This window comes from Nerophis lumbriciformis, linkage group LG06, assembly GCF_033978685.3.
Source record: "Nerophis lumbriciformis linkage group LG06, RoL_Nlum_v2.1, whole genome shotgun sequence".
Taxonomy (NCBI): domain Eukaryota; kingdom Metazoa; phylum Chordata; class Actinopteri; order Syngnathiformes; family Syngnathidae; genus Nerophis; species Nerophis lumbriciformis.
Genome location: NC_084553.2, coordinates 52,520,951 through 52,538,450, shown reverse-complemented (window position 1 = coordinate 52,538,450; position 17,500 = coordinate 52,520,951). Strand labels below are relative to the sequence as shown.

At 39.0% G+C, this 17,500-nt stretch overlaps 1 long non-coding RNA gene across 1 annotated transcript in view; it reads left to right on the top strand.

The window, feature by feature from the left end:
• Positions 1–17,500, top strand: part of LOC140678853 (uncharacterized) — a 127,090-nt gene that overhangs the window by 109,453 nt on the left and 137 nt on the right. The window contains exon 4 of the long non-coding RNA XR_012050498.1: positions 17,108–17,500. This exon is cut by the window's right edge and continues 137 nt beyond it. This is a non-coding gene — a long non-coding RNA (uncharacterized lncRNA). The remainder of the gene's footprint in view (positions 1–17,107) is intronic.

Here is a 17,500-nt window from a genome sequence, read left to right as displayed (position 1 = left end):
GAGATTCATCACCAACTGCGCTCCCCTTACTCACCATTGTGTGTTATACTCAATGGTTAACTGGACATCTTTATGTGCTCGATGCCTCAATCATTGGTATGTTTTCATCTACAAAACCATTCTGGGTATCACTCCATCTTATCTGTCTTGTCTTTTAACAAAGAAACAAGGAAGTCACAATCTTCGTTCAATGGATATTCTGCAATTTGTCGTCCCCAAAGTAAGAACTGAACTGGGCAAGAAAGCATTTAGGTTTTCAGCACCGAAGGCATGGAATAACCTACAATCGAATATTAAACTTCAAACCCTAGATACGTTGAATGAGTTTAAAACTTCTGTGAAAGGACTGCAGTCTACCTTGTCTGTATGCACATGTGTCATGTGAGCAAGTTTTAATGTTGTAAATGTGATGTTTTATGTATTTGTTTACTGTTTTTAATGTAACCTTGCTGCTGCCCTCTTGGCCAGGTCTCCCTTGGAAAAGAGATCTTTGATCTCAATGGGATTTTACCTGGTTAAATAAAGGCTAATAATAATAATAATAAAAGCAATACATTTATCTACGCTACAAGGAAGTAAGCGCGGATATATGACCAATAGTCACATTAGAGAGGGCACATGGACACTGGAACTTCACATGTAGGTGTGAAAATCCAAAAAAAACTAACTTTTAAGAAAACCGAATTATCTAGTGCATGGAAACACAGTGACTTTTTATGCGGAGAAATATAGACTCTTGAGCCTACTGATGGAAAACGAGGTGTTCCAAGTACAATTAGTTATCTAGCAATTACTCAAACATCTATTAATATTATGGGAACATTCTGCCAAAGGCTTGTAGGGATGATATAGCCTCTGTATTTTTTCCTGACCTAACGTATATTCCGCTCTACCCCGGTATTGAGCACTGTATAACGGATAAACCACGGAAACCTCGACTATATATATATATATATATATATATATATATATATATATACACATATATACACATATATATATTTATATATGTATACATATATATGTGTATGTATATATATATATATATATACACACATATGTATATATATGCATGTATACGTATTGTATATAAATACAAATATATATATATGTACACATATATATGTGTATGTGTGTATATATATATATATATATCTATACATACATACAGGTAAAAGCCAGTAAATTAGAATATTTTGAAAAACTTGATTTATTTCAGTAATTGCATTCAAAAGGTGTAACTTGTACATTATATTTATTCATTGCACACAGACTGATGCATTCAAATGTTTATTTCATTTAATTTTGATGATTTGAAGTGGCAACAAATGAAAATCCAAAATTCCGTGTGTCACAAAATTAGAATATTACTTAAGGCTAATACAAAAAAGGGATTTTTAGAAATGTTGGCCAACTGAAAAGTATGAAAATGAAAAATATGAGCATGTACAATACTCAATACTTGGTTGGAGCTCCTTTTGCCTCAATTACTGCGTTAATGCGGCGTGGCATGGAGTCGATGAGTTTCTGGCACATCAACCCACCCAACCATGCAAATTTTGCATTTCCTTTGGAAATCGAGGTCCCAGAGTCTGGAGGAAGACAGGAGAGGCACAGGATCCACGTTGCCTGAAGTCTAGTGTAAAGTTTCCACCATCAGTGATGGTTTGGGGTGCCATGTCATCTGCTGGTGTCGGTCCACTCTGTTTCCTGAGATCCAGGGTCAACGCAGCCGTCTACCAGCAAGTTTTAGAGCACTTCATGCTTCCTGCTGCTGACCTGCTCTATGGAGATGGAGATTTCAAGTTCCAACAGGACTTGGCGCCTGCACACAGCGCAAAATCTACCCGTGCCTGGTTTACGGACCATGGTATTTATGTTCTAAATTGGCCCGCTAACTCCCCTGACCTTAGCCCCATAGAAAATCTGTGGGGTATTGTGAAAAGGAAGATGCAGAATGCCAGACCCAAAAACGCAGAAGAGTTGAAGGCCACTATCAGAGCAACCTGGGCTCTCATAACACCTGAGCAGTGCCAGAAACTCATCGACTCCATGCCACGCCGCATTAACGCAGTAATTGAGGCAAAAGGAGCTCCAACCAAGTATTGAGTATTGTACATGCTCATATTTTTCATTTTCATACTTTTCAGTTGGCCAACATTTCTAAAAATCCCTTTTTTGTATTAGCCTTAAGTAATATTCTAATTTTGTGACACACGGAATTTTGGATTTTCATTTGTTGCCACTTCAAATCATCAAAATTAAATGAAATAAACATTTGAATGCATCAGTCTGTGTGCAATGAATAAATATAATGTACAAGTTACACCTTTTGAATGCAATTACTGAAATAAATCAAGTTTTTCAAAATATTCTAATTTACTGGCTTTTACCTGTATATATATACATAATACACAGAGTATACTGTTGACAAAATAACTTTTTGGGCACAGTTTGAGCAGCATCACCGTTTCAAAAGTAACCGATTTGGCACCTATATCGGATAATATATAAATGATAACCATCCTTACTAAGAGAGTGACAAACATTATTAAACATTCATCCATCCATCCATCCATCCATTTCCTACCGCTTGTCCCTCTCGGGGGTGGCTGGTGCCTATCCCAGCCGCATTCGGGCAGAACCCTGGACAAGTCGCCCATTTTTCTTCGGTAAATGGTTTTGGGCGTGCGCTTCGTTATCTCTCATCACCTAGTAGATGCCATTGCATCATTACCAATAACGGATTTTCTAAATCACACCACCTCCATCCCATGTATAACTACCCACTCTTTTGTTTACTCATGTTTTCCTTTTCCTCTGTGGATCGCCTCTCCGCGACCGTGTAATAGAGCACATATTGGCCGGGCGGGTGGCCTGCTGTGACCAAATCAGATTTGCGCTCCTGATTATGAAACCCCCTTTTAGTCACTGACAGACATGGTAATAAAAGTGTCCATAAATTGAATTTTGAGGGTAGCAAGAATATCTAAAAGAAGTATTTTGGACCTGATTGTCTCCAGCCGACATGGCAGCGCTTCAGTGGGATTCTGGAGAGAGAAACCGATCCCACCGGAGTTGCGGTTGGAAGGCAAGAGTGGAGGAGCAGGACTCTTTTTGTGTGTGTTTTTTTTTCCTGAGATTGATGCTCGGCCAAGTGAAATAAAGAGTGCTTTATTGCTATTGAAAAAAAATCATTAGATTAGGTTTGCACAAAGTGGTGCACATGTCTGCTTGTTTTGCTGTTGCGCACTTTAAAATACAATACAATGCACTATAAAGAGTATAAATATAATAACTATTGCTTTTGTGCTGCAGGAATGCTGTTGACAGCAGAACGACAACTTTGGAAAATATGTAGATGTTCTCTGATATGTAATACATTTTATTCACACTGCATCACAAACCAGTTGATTTGTTCGTACACATGTCTCCAATTAATAATTGGTTGACAAATCAAGAGAATTTGCTGTCCTTGGTTTTATATCAGGTTCAGTGGAAGCTCCAAGCTTGACTATAAAGTAGAGTTGGTTGACTTTTAAGTTGAGAATTAATGAGAAGTCAGGCCCTCCAGGATTTCGCAATGTTGCTGCCATGCCAACTGATGCAAATTCAACCAATCCTCGAAAATTATGCGCAACCTCAGAACTTTGTCCAGTCCTCTTAACATTTTGGCTAATCATTGTCATTTCCACGCTGTAGTAGTGCTCAAACGTGTCCCAGCATCGTACACCAACGTCCTCTTTTCCCTGTTTGACTGACAGATATGTTGTTGTATGATATTTTCCTAACCTTTCTCATTTACCAACAAAAATCACCGATATTGCTGGCACTCAATGGTTCCCCAATTTTCAACAAAAGCGGGTGTAAACTACATGAAGTATGCAATTTTTGGGAAAAACTCCCGAGGCATCGGGCATCTCAAAAAAGACACGCAAAATCCTGGGGGTACTGGTTGATTGGGTACAGAATTCAGCACTTTTATATGTACCGACCGAATTCTGTAGGTGAGACCGCGTATCAATTCACAAAACATCAAATGCAACCATATGTCGGTACCTTTGTTGCTAGTGACGCACACTAGGCACCTGCTCAAACACTTGGCGGGCAAATAAACGCTTAAACAGCACTCAGCCAAATTGCCTTTAGCTCATGTTGCCATTGTCCATGCCAACAAAGCAAGTATGCCTAATAGAAAATGTAAAGTAAGGCTTCGTTTTTCCAAAATATGCTAGCTTGGTGCTAATTTACATTGTTTTTTCCATATAAATGCTACTGAATACCATTAGCGATTTTAACATTTCCATATTTGTTTAATGAAAACTACAACTAAGATGCGTAACACAATCAAATTGTTGGTGTGTAATAAATACAAAACTTACATTATAAACACTTTGTAGGATGCAACAAAAGACTAGATTGCAAATTCAGCTTCATGGCAAACACTATGTCATAACTGCTGCCATCTAACGTCTTGGAATTGCAACTGCATGCAAAGTCTACTATAAAATACTTGCAAATGAAACTCAGGAGTGTAAGAAAAGAAGAAAAAAATATATATAATCAGCTCTTTGTCAAATGTTCAATTAAAAAAAAGGTTGAATGAACACGTATGTTCCAGTGACGTGCAGTCACTAGAGGCAGGTGAGGCGGGGCCTCACCTGCCATCATGGAAAGAAAAAAAAATGTAAAAAGAAAAAAAAAAATTAAATTGTTATATGTATCCAGTGATTATACTATACAGTTATTTTCCATTTAACTTCACCAGTTTTAGATTATTTTTATTCAAAATCGCTGAATTTTCACATTTGCCGTTCAAATACTGAGAAGAGACGGTGCGGTGAACAGCAGCCAGTTGAGGCACGTCACTCAGTGCCGCAACATGGATTGCGCAATGACTCGGCTAACTGCTGGCCTGCTGTGCAGTGAGACCGTATTGCTATATGAACTATATTATACATTTCCATAGTTTAGTTAGCTGAGGTATATAATGTACAGTTTATTTTGTCAACAACTGTATGTGTGTAAAGTATTTCTTGTGCTGAGCGATCATAAAACGGCTGCAAAAGACGCACTGGCTGAGGCTCGCCTCCTGCACCCCCGCCGTAGAATTGTTATATCAACTAAAGCCCACACTTAAACTTTCCACGTGCAAGATTGAATCTATTTTAAAAAATTATTTCATAAGAAGCCAAAAAGTGCAAAAACAATAATGTTGGTGTTGGAGGAGTTGTGAATGACTGCAGGGACACAGCATTAGATACACCTGCAGACTGCAGGTGTACCTAATTCACAACTCCTCCAACACGAACATTTTATTGTTTTTGCACTTTTTTTGGCTTCTTATTAAATAACTTTTGTAACCTATTTTCATGGGCTTTCCTCTTTGTGATGTTAAGTTCCTGTTATGCGCTGTTATACAGTATATGCCTTGAGCTCTTATTTTGAAGGCGCTAAGAGCGGAAGTGATGTCACGTTGCAGAGGTTTTTGAAAGAATGTAAATAAAGTGGTCCTCGTGTAAACTGGAGCCTCCGTGTTTGTTATTTTGTAGTTTCATACAGTATAGGCGACATTTATAAACCCTCGGTTACACTTTTTTAAATAGATTCAATCTTGCACGTGGAAAGTTTAAGTGAGGGCTTTAGTTGCGGCGCATGGACTTAATTTCTAAGTAAAGGTAAGACCATAATAACGTTTTTTTTTATTAAATGTGCTTTTTTGTGTGCTACAGTTTGTATGTGTAAAGTTAAAGTTAAGTTAAAGTACCAATGATTGTCACACACACACTAGGTGTAATGAAATTTGTCCTCTGCATTTGACCCATCCCCTTGTTCACCCCCTGGGAGGTGAGGGGAGCAGTGGGCAGCAGCGGCGCCGCGCCTGGGAATCATTTTTGGTGATTTAACCCCCAATTCCAACCCTTGATGCTGAGTGCCAAGCAGGGAAGAATGCTGGTATGAGCTTTTAAACATAACCCGTTAACTGCTGCCAATCAAATGGTGAATAAGATACTCTTTAGGGTTCATATGTTTGTAAATCTGACTGTGATGAAGTCAGTGCCTCACCAGCCATCAACCTCACCGCACGTCACTGGTATGTTCGTACCAAATTTTTGGTACCGTTGAGTACAGGTATCGATATGGAATTGGTAACGTATCGATTCAAATGTGGGTACCTTTCACATTTGAATCGGTACAGTACCAATTCCAATGCAAATGTTAAAAATTCTTGGTTATGCCTATAAAGTACAATTTGCCGGATGTGTAGAAAATCCTGTGCTTTTTGGGTTAACATTACAAAGAACACTTCATAGTATCACAAGCTGATGCAATGTTACTGGAAAATAAAATGTCTGCAATTTCATAATTAAGAAAACAATTGCTGTGAGGTCAGGCATTTTAGGCTGCAACAATAACAGAAAACGTTTCGAAAATCCTGAAAGAATTGGAAACAGGTTTCAGTTGTTCATGGCCAGAGGTGGGTAGAGTAGCCAGAAATTGTACTCAAGTAAGAGTACTGTTACTTTAGAGATTTATTACTCAAGTAAAAGTAAGGAGTAGTCACCCAAATATTTACTTGAGTAAAAAGTATGTTGTAAAAAAACTACTCAAGTACTGAGTAACTGATGAGTAACATACACACACATATCATATATATATATATATATATATATATATATATATATATATATATATATATATATATATATATATACATACATTGATATATACAGTATATAATTTATATATATATTTTTTGCCGTTTTTGTTTACATGTTAATAGTGTTTTAATGAATATACATGCATGTTTAACACATATAGATTCCTTTCTTTCATGAAGACAAGAATATAAGTTGGTGTATTACCTGATTCTGATGACTTGCATTGATTGGAATCAGACAGTAGTGATGACAAACGTCCACGTTTTCAAATGGAGGAGAAAAAAAGTTCCTCCTTTCTGTCTAATACCACATGAAAGTGGTTGGTTTTTGGCATCTTATATGTCCAGCTTCCATATTCGTTTTTATACATTTTACAAGAAATATATTGGCGGCAAACTCCGTAGCTTGCTAGCTTGTTTGCGCAGGCTTTCGGAGACTCTTATTTAGAAAGCGCAGGCGCGACGGAGCGGCACTTTTATTGTGAAGACAGGAACTGTGCAGTCAGTCTTTAGGCTTTTGACGGGGTGTACGGTTGAAATAAAAAATTGTCTTTTTTCCTTCACACTTTTGATTGATTGATTGGAACTTGTATTAGTAGATTGCACAGTACAGTACATATTCCGTACAATTGACCACTAAATGGTAACACCCCAATAAGTTTTTCAACTTGTTTAAGTCAAGTCATGTGACCCCTGGCTCTGTTTGATTGGTCCAACGTCACCAGTGACTGCATCTGATTGGTGGAACGGAGTGAACGTCACCAGTGACTGTATTTGTTGAAACGCAGGCACTATGAAGGTCTGTCTGACAGACCAAAACAAACAAAGCGTGCATTAACAGATCGATAAAAATTAGTAGCGAGTAGCGAGCTGAATGTAGTTAAAAGTAGCGGAGTAAAAGTAGCGTTTCTTCTCTATAAATATAGTCAAGTAAAAGTAAAAGTATGTTGCATTAAAACTACTCTTAGAAGTACAATTTATCCCAAAAGTTACTCAAGTAGATGTAACGGAGTAAATGTAGCGTGTTACTACCCACCTCTGTTCATGGCTGAAAAAGCATGACGTCATAAAATTTGTGTTTACATTCTTAACTGACTTACAAGTATAAAAAGAAGTTAGCCATAATACCATAAAAGTAAATAAAGTAAAACGACTCAGTTTTTGAAAGTGCATGTTTCTTGCCAGTCAGCATTGTTTGTATTGCAAGCGTTGCATTTTAGATGTTTGTCATTTGCTTCTGTCTAAATAAGGGGTGTCAAACGTACATACCAAAGGCCGGATCAGGCCCGCGAACAGGTTTAATCCTGCCCGCGATACGAGTTTGCTAAGTATAAAAGTTAACCTGAAATTTTTGAATGAAAGAAACAGCTGTTCTAAATGTGTCCACTGGATGTCGCAATAGCAATTCTTTGTATCTTTGTAGATGATGCTACATATGTACAAAATAAACCACATGATACATAAATAACATCTTGTAATTTGATTTTGATGTAATTTGTTTATATTGATAGATTGAAAATTAACACCAATGAGTTGACTGATGAACATTATCACATAGTTTATTCAGAAAATATAAATAACGACAAATAAAGATAGAATACGATTAACCGCAACATGTAAGTGTAAAAAAACAACAACAACATTATGATTTGTACAATTTCAGAATGTGCTTGTTCTATTTTTAAACAAAGAAAACAATATGAAGTTGTCTTTATTTTTAAGTTATCATACCGTGATTTTACCAGTTCAACCCACTTGGGAGTAAATTTTTCTCCATGTTTGACACCCCTCGTCTACATGCTATTAATGTTAGCATCTGATGGGTCACCTTTATTTGTGTGTTTTAACCAACTGCAGTAAGTCTTAATAATAATAATAATAACTGGGATTTATATAGCACTTTTCTAAGTACCCAAAGTCGCTTTACATGTAGAACCCATCAATCATTCACACCTGGTGGTGGTAAGCTACTTTCATAGCCACAGCTGCCCTGGGGTAGACTAGTCTTGTTTTCTGTTTCTGTGGTTACCGTCACATTTTTCTACTATGCCAATAATAGGGACAAAAAAGGCATAGAAAAAGATACTATTTTAGATTTTAATCCTCTAGGATGCTACAGGAATTGAAGTCCCATAGAATTTGCTAACGTCTCTCACGATATTGTTAGAACTGCCATTTGTTTGACTTTTGAAGCATATTTTTTGCATAGAATGTGGATTTAACTTCAAATCTTTCCACTTTTGGAGGTTAGACCAAATTCAAGCTACCTTCTTTTGTATATTATTATTGAACCTGGTCCCTATTTAAATATAGTTCTGGTTCATAATGACCAATGGGAACAACATGGTTCATTCTCGTGTTGTATGCGTGACCCCAAGCAAAAACTTCTACATCAGTAAAAACTTTGTCCAATTACACCCATTTAAATGTCTTGTTTTTGCCAGCAGCATGCAGGATTGCGAGGGTATTATCCTCCGTTTGAACACGATCCCAATGGAGGGAGATGTGTGTCTAACAGGCAATAAACGTCAGAGACTTGGGCTTAAAGCGCTCGATCTTTAAAGGATGAAAGAAAAAAATGTTTGTGCATTTCAAAAGTGGCGATGACAAAATGATAGCACTCATCATCAACTACCTGGGACCCGCCGGAGCTCAGGCCAGTTGTGCGGAATGTTTTAATCTTGGTCCAAATGTTTTATTTTAAATTTTGGAACTGCACCAAGGATACTTAAGTTTTGAGACCCAGTTTAAAAAGAAGCTTATTTTTCATTTTTTTACCGAGCAGTTGTGGCTGTCTCTGAAAGGTCAACGTCGTTTTGGATAGTCCCGAGAATTTGCTTAAAACATGATTTCATTTATTGGCCGCATTAATGGAAATATACTCAAAAATGTAGAAATATACATTTGGCTCGACACAATTTTACTTTTACAGTGGTGTGAAAAAATACATACGCCTCGATCTTTCTGCATAAAATATTTGCAGTATTCTTGCTATGAGATCCATTCAAATCAGAAAAATCGGTCAAAAAAACTATATCTGTTCATGGTTTTATCTCTATTAGGGTTGTACGGTATACCGGTATTAGTATAGTACCGCAATACTAATGAATCATATTCGGTACTATACCGCCTCTAAAAAGTTCTGGTCCCGCACCCGTCGTATCATGCAGAACGCCCTCAGGACAATGTCTGTCCACAGTCAGCAGTGTTCTTCAATATCACTAAATCTTCTCTCCATGGAGACATACATGTCACACTAAGGGTGGCCGTATAAACAACGCCAACACTGTCATAAACATGTGCTACATAGGGAAACCACACTAAACAACAAAGGCAAACACATTTTGGGAGAATATTTGCACCGCAACACAACATAAACACTACAGAACAAATTCCCAGAATTCCCTGCAGCACCAACTCTTCCGGGACGGTACAATATCAATCAATCAATGTTTATTTATATAGCCCTAAATCACAAGTGTCTCAAAGGGCTGCACAAGCCACAACGACATCCTCGGTACAAAGCCCACATAAGGGCAAGGAAAAACTCACCCCAGTGGGACGTCGATATAAACAAACACCATTGGTAGATCTACACCTAACATCCACTATGATGATACCAAGTACTGGAGCTGTCATGTCTGTGTGATCATGTTTTATGTAGCAACCATTAGTTTCACCTGTCACGTCACGCACCTGTTCCACGTTTGGACTCATTGTGCACTCTTGTCACCATAGCAACCATTAGTTTTCACCTGTCACGTCACGCACCTGTTTCACGTTTTGAGTCACGCACCTGCTTTCACTAATCATGTCCATAGTATTTAAGTTCATTCATTTTCTGTTGTTCGTCCTGACGACATCCCCGCATTTATGCTCCTGCACTCTCTCCACACCCTGATGACCCTTGCTACTCTTTTATTCATGCCGGTTCCATGCCAAGTAAGTTTTTGTTTGTTAAGCCACAGTTAGTGTTTTGTTTAATTGTTCATAGTTTCTGCCAATGTGCAAGTTTTGTGTTTAAAGTCTAGTTTTGTACCTCCGCCCCTGTGCGCGCTTTTCGTTTATTCCTTTTTTGATAGTTTAAATAAATCATGTACCCACCTTCAAGCCTTGACCAGTCCAGTTCATTTGCACCACGGGAGAACAAACCAAGCCAAAGTCCAAGTCATGACAGGACTTTGGCTTGGTTTGTTCTCCCGTGGTGCAAATGAACTGGACTGGTCAAGGCTTGAAGGTGGGTACATGATTTATTTAAACTATCAAAAAAGGAATAAACGAAAAGCGCGCACAGGGGCGGAGGTACAAAACTAGACTTTAAACACAAAACTTGCACATTGGCAGAAACTATGAACAATTAAACAAAACACTAACTGTGGCTTAACAAACAAAAACTTACTTGGCATGGAACCGGCATGAATAAAAGAGTAGCAAGGGTCATCAGGGTGTGGAGAGAGTGCAGGAGCATAAATGCGGGGATGTCGTCAGGACGAACAACAGAAAATGAATGAACTTAAATACTATGGACATGATTAGTGAAAGCAGGTGCGTGACTCAAAACGTGAAACAGGTGCGTGACGTGACAGGTGAAAACTAATGGTTGCTATGGTGACAAGAGTGCACAATGAGTCCAAACGTGGAACAGGTGCGTGACGTGACAGGTGAAACTAATGGTTGCTACATAAAACATGATCACACAGACATGACAGGAGCTTATCTAGTCGATACTACTATGATTTTATTGATATTTTTTAGCATCAGGATTGGCACCCAAATTTGTGGTATCATCCAAAACTAATGTAAAGTACCTAAGAACAGAAGAATAAGTGATTATTACATTTTAACATAAGACAGAACATGTAGAAACAGAAAATAACTACCGTATTTTTCGGAGTATAAGTCGCACCGGAGTATAAGTCGCACCTGCCAAAAATGCATAGTAAAAAAGGCAAAAAACATATATAAGTCGCACTGGAGCTCGGCCAAACTATGAAAAAAACTGCGACTTATAGTCCGAAAAATATGGTAGATATTAACAGTAAATGAACAAGTAAGAAGTAAGAACCGTAAGATTTTTTTGTTGAAATAAGCTAATAATGAAATTTTTTTTGTTCCGCTTTATTTAGAAAAGTACCGAAAAGTACCGAAATATTTTGGTACCGGTACCAAAATATTGGTATCGGGACAACACTAATCTGTATTGTTCATGCCGACATTCCACATTACTTGGCCATCATGGGTTAAGTAAATTTTGTTAACAACAAATCTAAGTTGACGCTTGTGGAAGTATTTCCAAGCCGTGGCTTTGTTTTAGTGACCGGGCGAAGGTCATAGCAATGACGCATGGAGGATCCTCCGGGCTACTAGTGAGTATTGTAATGTAAAGCAGAACACACTCAAAGCTACTGTACTGGGGGAAACGAGTGTGAAAGTAACTATATTGGTGTTATTTCCTCTTTAAAGGGCTCTAATGTTTACAAAAATATTCAGAAGGTTTGTTTTTCAAGTTTTAAATATGAAAATGTTTTCAATTTATTAATTATAATCATCCATCCATCCATCTTCTTCCGCTTATCCGAGGTCGGGTCGCGGGGGCAGCAGCTTAATCAGGGAAGCCCAGACTTCCCTCTCCCCAGCCACTTTGTCCAGCTCCTCCCGGGGGATCCCGAGGCGTTCCCAGGACAGCCGGGAGAGATAGTCTTCCCAGCGTGTCCTGGGTCTTCCCCGTGGCCTCCTACCGGTCGGACGTGCCCGAAACACCTTCCTAGGGAGGCGTTCGGGTGGCATCCTGACCAGATGCCCGAACCACGTCATCTGGCTCCTCTCGATGTGGAGGAGCAGCGGCTTTACTTTGAGCTCCCCCCGGATGACAGAGCTTCTCACCCTATCTCTAAGGGAGAGCCCCGCCACTCGGCGGAGGAAACTCATTTCGGCCGCTTGTACCCGTGATCTTGTCCTTTCGGTCATGACCCAAAGCTCATGACCATAGGTGAGGATGGGAACGTAGATCGACCGGTAAATCGAGAGCTTTGCCTTCCGGCTCAGCTCCTTCTTCACCACAACGGATCGATACAGCGTCCGCATTACTGAAGACGCCGCACCGATCCGCCTGTCGATCTCACGATCCACTCTTCCCCCACTCGTGAACAAGACTCCGAGGTACTTGAACTCATCTACTTGGGGCAAGATCTCCTCCCCAACCCGGCTTATTATAATAATTATATAGTATAATATATAATATATATAATATACGAGAATAAATATAAATATAATATAGTATAAATAATATAATATATATATATAATATAGAATAAATATAATATAGTATAATATTATAATTATATAATATTATATAGCTAATTATAATCATACTTTGCGGAAATTTGTGTGCCACGGCCATGAACCGCGATAGTCAAGGGACAACTGTATTGACCATCTGAGGTAGATTTCCTTCAATAGGAATTGGCTGGTTAGCATAGCAAAGAAAATACAATCTACACAGACACGCTAACCGTACACGCTATTGGTAAGCCACAATTCTCAGAGTTAGTGCCATAATGTTCCATCTTCATCTTACTGATATGTGTGTGTGATATATTTAGCCCCGGCCGGCCGTGAGGGTGGGACGGCAACTTCTCGGCCTGGTGTGACCCACGTTAACGCAATCAAGCGAGAGTCACACTTGCCCGTGTGATTTGGGCTGGATTTTCACAACGGGTCTGGATGGTTGATCAGCATCCTAACTAATAAGCCAGTCACAGCTTTGGTTTAGAACAAGAAAAGTCACATTTTTAATCATCATGTAGCCCAGGGATATTTAACTAAATTGTTTTGGGTGCAATATTTACAGAAAGCTAGGGACTTCTCCCCTCACTAATAGTCTTGTTTTGTATTTTCCGGGGAACCGCCGTCCTCTACATGTAGGCATTTGATGTTGGTTTATTTATTTTGTGAGAGTCACAGGAGCACTCTGCTGTTTTTTTAAAGGGGAACATTATCACAATTTCAGAAGGGTTAAAACCATTAAAAATCAGTTCCCAGTGGCTTATTTTATTTTTCGAAGTTTTTTTCAAAATTTTACCCATCACGCAATATCCCTAAAAAAAGCTTCAAAGTGCCTGATTTTAACCATCGTTATATACACCCGTCCATTTTCCTGTGACGTCACATAGTGATGCCAACTCAAACAAACGTGGCGCATAGAACAGCAAGCTATAGCGACATTAGCTCGGATTCAGACTCGGATTTCAGCGGCTTAAGCGATTCAACAGATTACGCATGTATTGAGAAGAAGAAACTGAAGCTATTGAGCCATATCGGTTTGAACCGTATGCAAGCGAAACAGACGAAAACGACACGACAGCCAGCGACATGGGAGAAAGCGAGGACGAATTTGGCGATCGCCTTCCAACCAACGATTGGTGTGTGTTTGTTTGGCATTAAAGGAAACTAACAACTATGAACTAGGTTTACAGCATATGAAATACATTTGGCAACAACATGCACTTTGAGAGTGCAGACAGCCCAATTTTCATCAATTAATATATTCTGTAGACATACCCTCATCCGCGCTCTTTTCCTGAAAGCTGATCTGTCCAGTTTTGGAGTTGATGTCAGCAGGCCAGGGAAGCTAGGGTCGATATTCTTCTCTTGATCATCTTCGGGACGGTGTGAGCCAAGACATCCAGGGGGTTTAGCTCGCTCGTCTGCGGGAACAAACTGCCGCCATTGCTTGCCGTGCTACCGAGGTCCTTTGTCCCTGAATTGCTCACACACTCCGGCAGATTCAATGGGGGTCTGGCGGCAGATTTCTTTGACTTTATCGTTGGAAATGCATCTGCTTTGAGTGTCGCGGGATATCCACACATTCTTGCCATCTCTGTCGTAGCATAGCTTTCATTGGTAAAGTGTGCGGAACAAACGTCCAATTTCTTGCCACTTTCGCATCTTTGGGCCACTGGTGCAACTTGAATCCGTCCCTGTTCGTGTTGTTACACCCTCCGACAACACACCGACGAGGCATGATGTCTCCAAGGTACGGAAAACGGTCGAAAAAACGGAAAATAACAGAGCTGATTTGACTCGGTGTTTGTAATGTGTTTGAAAAAATGGCGGATTGCTTCCCGATGTGACGTCACGTTGTGACATCATCGCTCCGAGAGCGAATAATAGAAAGGCGTTTAATTCGCCAAAATTCACCCATTTAGAGTTCGGAAATCGGTTAAAAAAATATATGGTCTTTTTTCTGCAACATCAAGGTATATATTGACGCTTACATAGGTCTGGTGATAATGTTCCCCTTTAACAACCTTCTGCAAAAAAGATGGTCAAAGATAATCTCTACAACAGCACTCTAGTGTTGCAGAAATGTGAAGAGTGCACAACTTTTGTTTTTTTTCCAGTTGAATAGCCTAAATGATGAAAATGAGAGGACCTAAAATGGAACCTTGAGGAACACCACTAGTATAACTAAACATGTTGAACAAATGACTACTAATTGCATCAGTAGTTAACAAGCTACAGCAACACCTTATATATGTAAAAGTTTGGAAAAAAAAAACATTGCCAAAAAGAAGTGCCTTGAGTAACGCATCAGTTATGTAAATCACAAGTTTAGACAACAGTGTTCTATGTTCGCTAGCAAGGTTAAAGAATGAATAAAAAGGGATCTGCCAATGTGTTTACAGTGGTCCAGTTCCTCTTTATTGGTGAAGCTCAAAAGATTCAAATTTTGTGCAAAAGTCCATTCTTGTCAGCAATTCAACTTCAAAATTAAAATGTATGAGATATTTTGAATATATTCTTGTGTGTCTATATCTGATATAGGCACTAGGGGACAATTACCTTGGGAACTGAGTGGGTGGGTACTGAAAGGGTATTGAATGTTTGTAATTGATTTAGGGTTTTTTGGGGGGGTTTATAATGTACCATATCTTAAAATGTGCAGATGCCTCAACTTGCAGTTGCCACGGGTAGGGAACCTATGGCTCTAGAGCCAGATGTGGCTTTTTTGATGACTGCATCTGGCTCTCAGATAAATCTTAGCTGACATTGCTTAACACAATAAGTAATTAATCATTCCGCTGATAATCACAGTGTTAAAAATAACGTTCAATTTATAAAACATTCTCATGCATTTTAATCCATCCATCCGTTTTCTATCGCACCTGTTCAAGAAGTCGCATTAATGGTAAGAAGTATTATATTTATTATTGGTTAGCTTTAGAATAGCAATTTTATTAAAAAGAATAAGAGACGTATTATACTCTAAAAATGTTGGTCTTACTTAAACTGTCAGAGTTTGTAGGACGCAAACCCCAAGATGCAGAGAAGGCGGAAGGCGTTATACGGGAAAACATGATTTAATCTTCGAAATAAAGTAAAAACACAAACTAGGAACAGGCAAAATGGAAACAGGAACCAGAAAACAGAAAAACTGGAAATAGCAAACGGCTAACAGGATCTGGCTAACAGGAAAACAAGAAGCTAGGAGAAACCAACCGTAAATAGCTATAAGGAACAGCTTACCGCTATGACGACAGCGACAAGGACAGGTAGACACTACAATGACATCGGCAATGACAATCAGGTAGTGATGACAATGATCCAGCAGTGACTGGAGGGTAGGGCAGGTATAAATAGCAGCTGGCTGATTGACACCAGGTGTGGCCAGGTGCCAATCAGCCACAGCTGAGGGGACACAGCACTCAGGGAGACAAGTAGGAAATAAAGACAAAATAAAAGTGCTGGACAGAAAACTAAGACAAACTCAGAGAAAAAACTAAAACACAGTCAAACTGTCAGGGACAAGCCTGACATAAACATGTTTAATTGTTAAGTTGTATTCAGTGTTAAAAAAATATTATATGGCTCTCACGGAAATACATTTTGAAATATTTGGCTCTCTCAGCCAAAAAGGTTCCCGACCCCTGCACTATACTGTAATGTCTGCAAAATTCAATTAAAATATTTGGAAAAAAAAAAAAAAAAAAAGTTATGAGATATAAACTCACTACCTGCAAAGTGAGACATGTCCACCCTTTATTTATTATGATTTTGATGATCATGGCTTTCAGTTTTTGAAAACCCTACATTTTTTAATTATTGTTTTTAGTCATTATCATCAAAACTATATCAAGAGAAGGCTTGGCATATCTTGAGTTGCATGTTCTGATCCTATGTCATCTGTTAGTTTCACCTTTGCAAATCTAATTGCTGGAATAAACACACATTTGCACAATATTAAAATTTCATATACTACAAAAATGTTTGCCACCCAAGTTTTGAACTGAACTTTGGGGACCGGAATGGTGTCAATACCGGGCAGGATTTTGCCGCCGGGCTGCCAGTTAAATAGCCCTGATGTAGGCACCAATCTTGGCAATGTAAAGGCTGTTAGGTTGAATCCTCAAACATTGCCTAATTTACCTTTTCTTTATTTTACAGTGTGCTTCTCCTTGAAGTCTATGCTTTTCCCAGCTGTGACCGCAGAACGGCACATCCCTTACATTACGTGCAATTTCCTGGTTTTTATAAGGTACGTTTACTCGCCCCCTCAGCCCAGATTCAGGCCTATCAACGGGCTCATGGAAGCCATTATCCGGTGTGCCAGGATTAGGCGGAGAAAAGTTTGCCTCTGGGTTGACACGGCGGGGAGATTGTACGTGTGATGCGTTTAATCCATTATAATTATAATATCAGGGTAAGACAGCGTTGTACTCCCAGTCAGTCGATACGTCTGGCGAGTGAGAGAGACAGAGGGTGAGCAAGAGAGAGGAATCCATCATTAACTGTCATTCTATTCTAATCATAATAAATGGCTTAATGGCAGCGTTACAG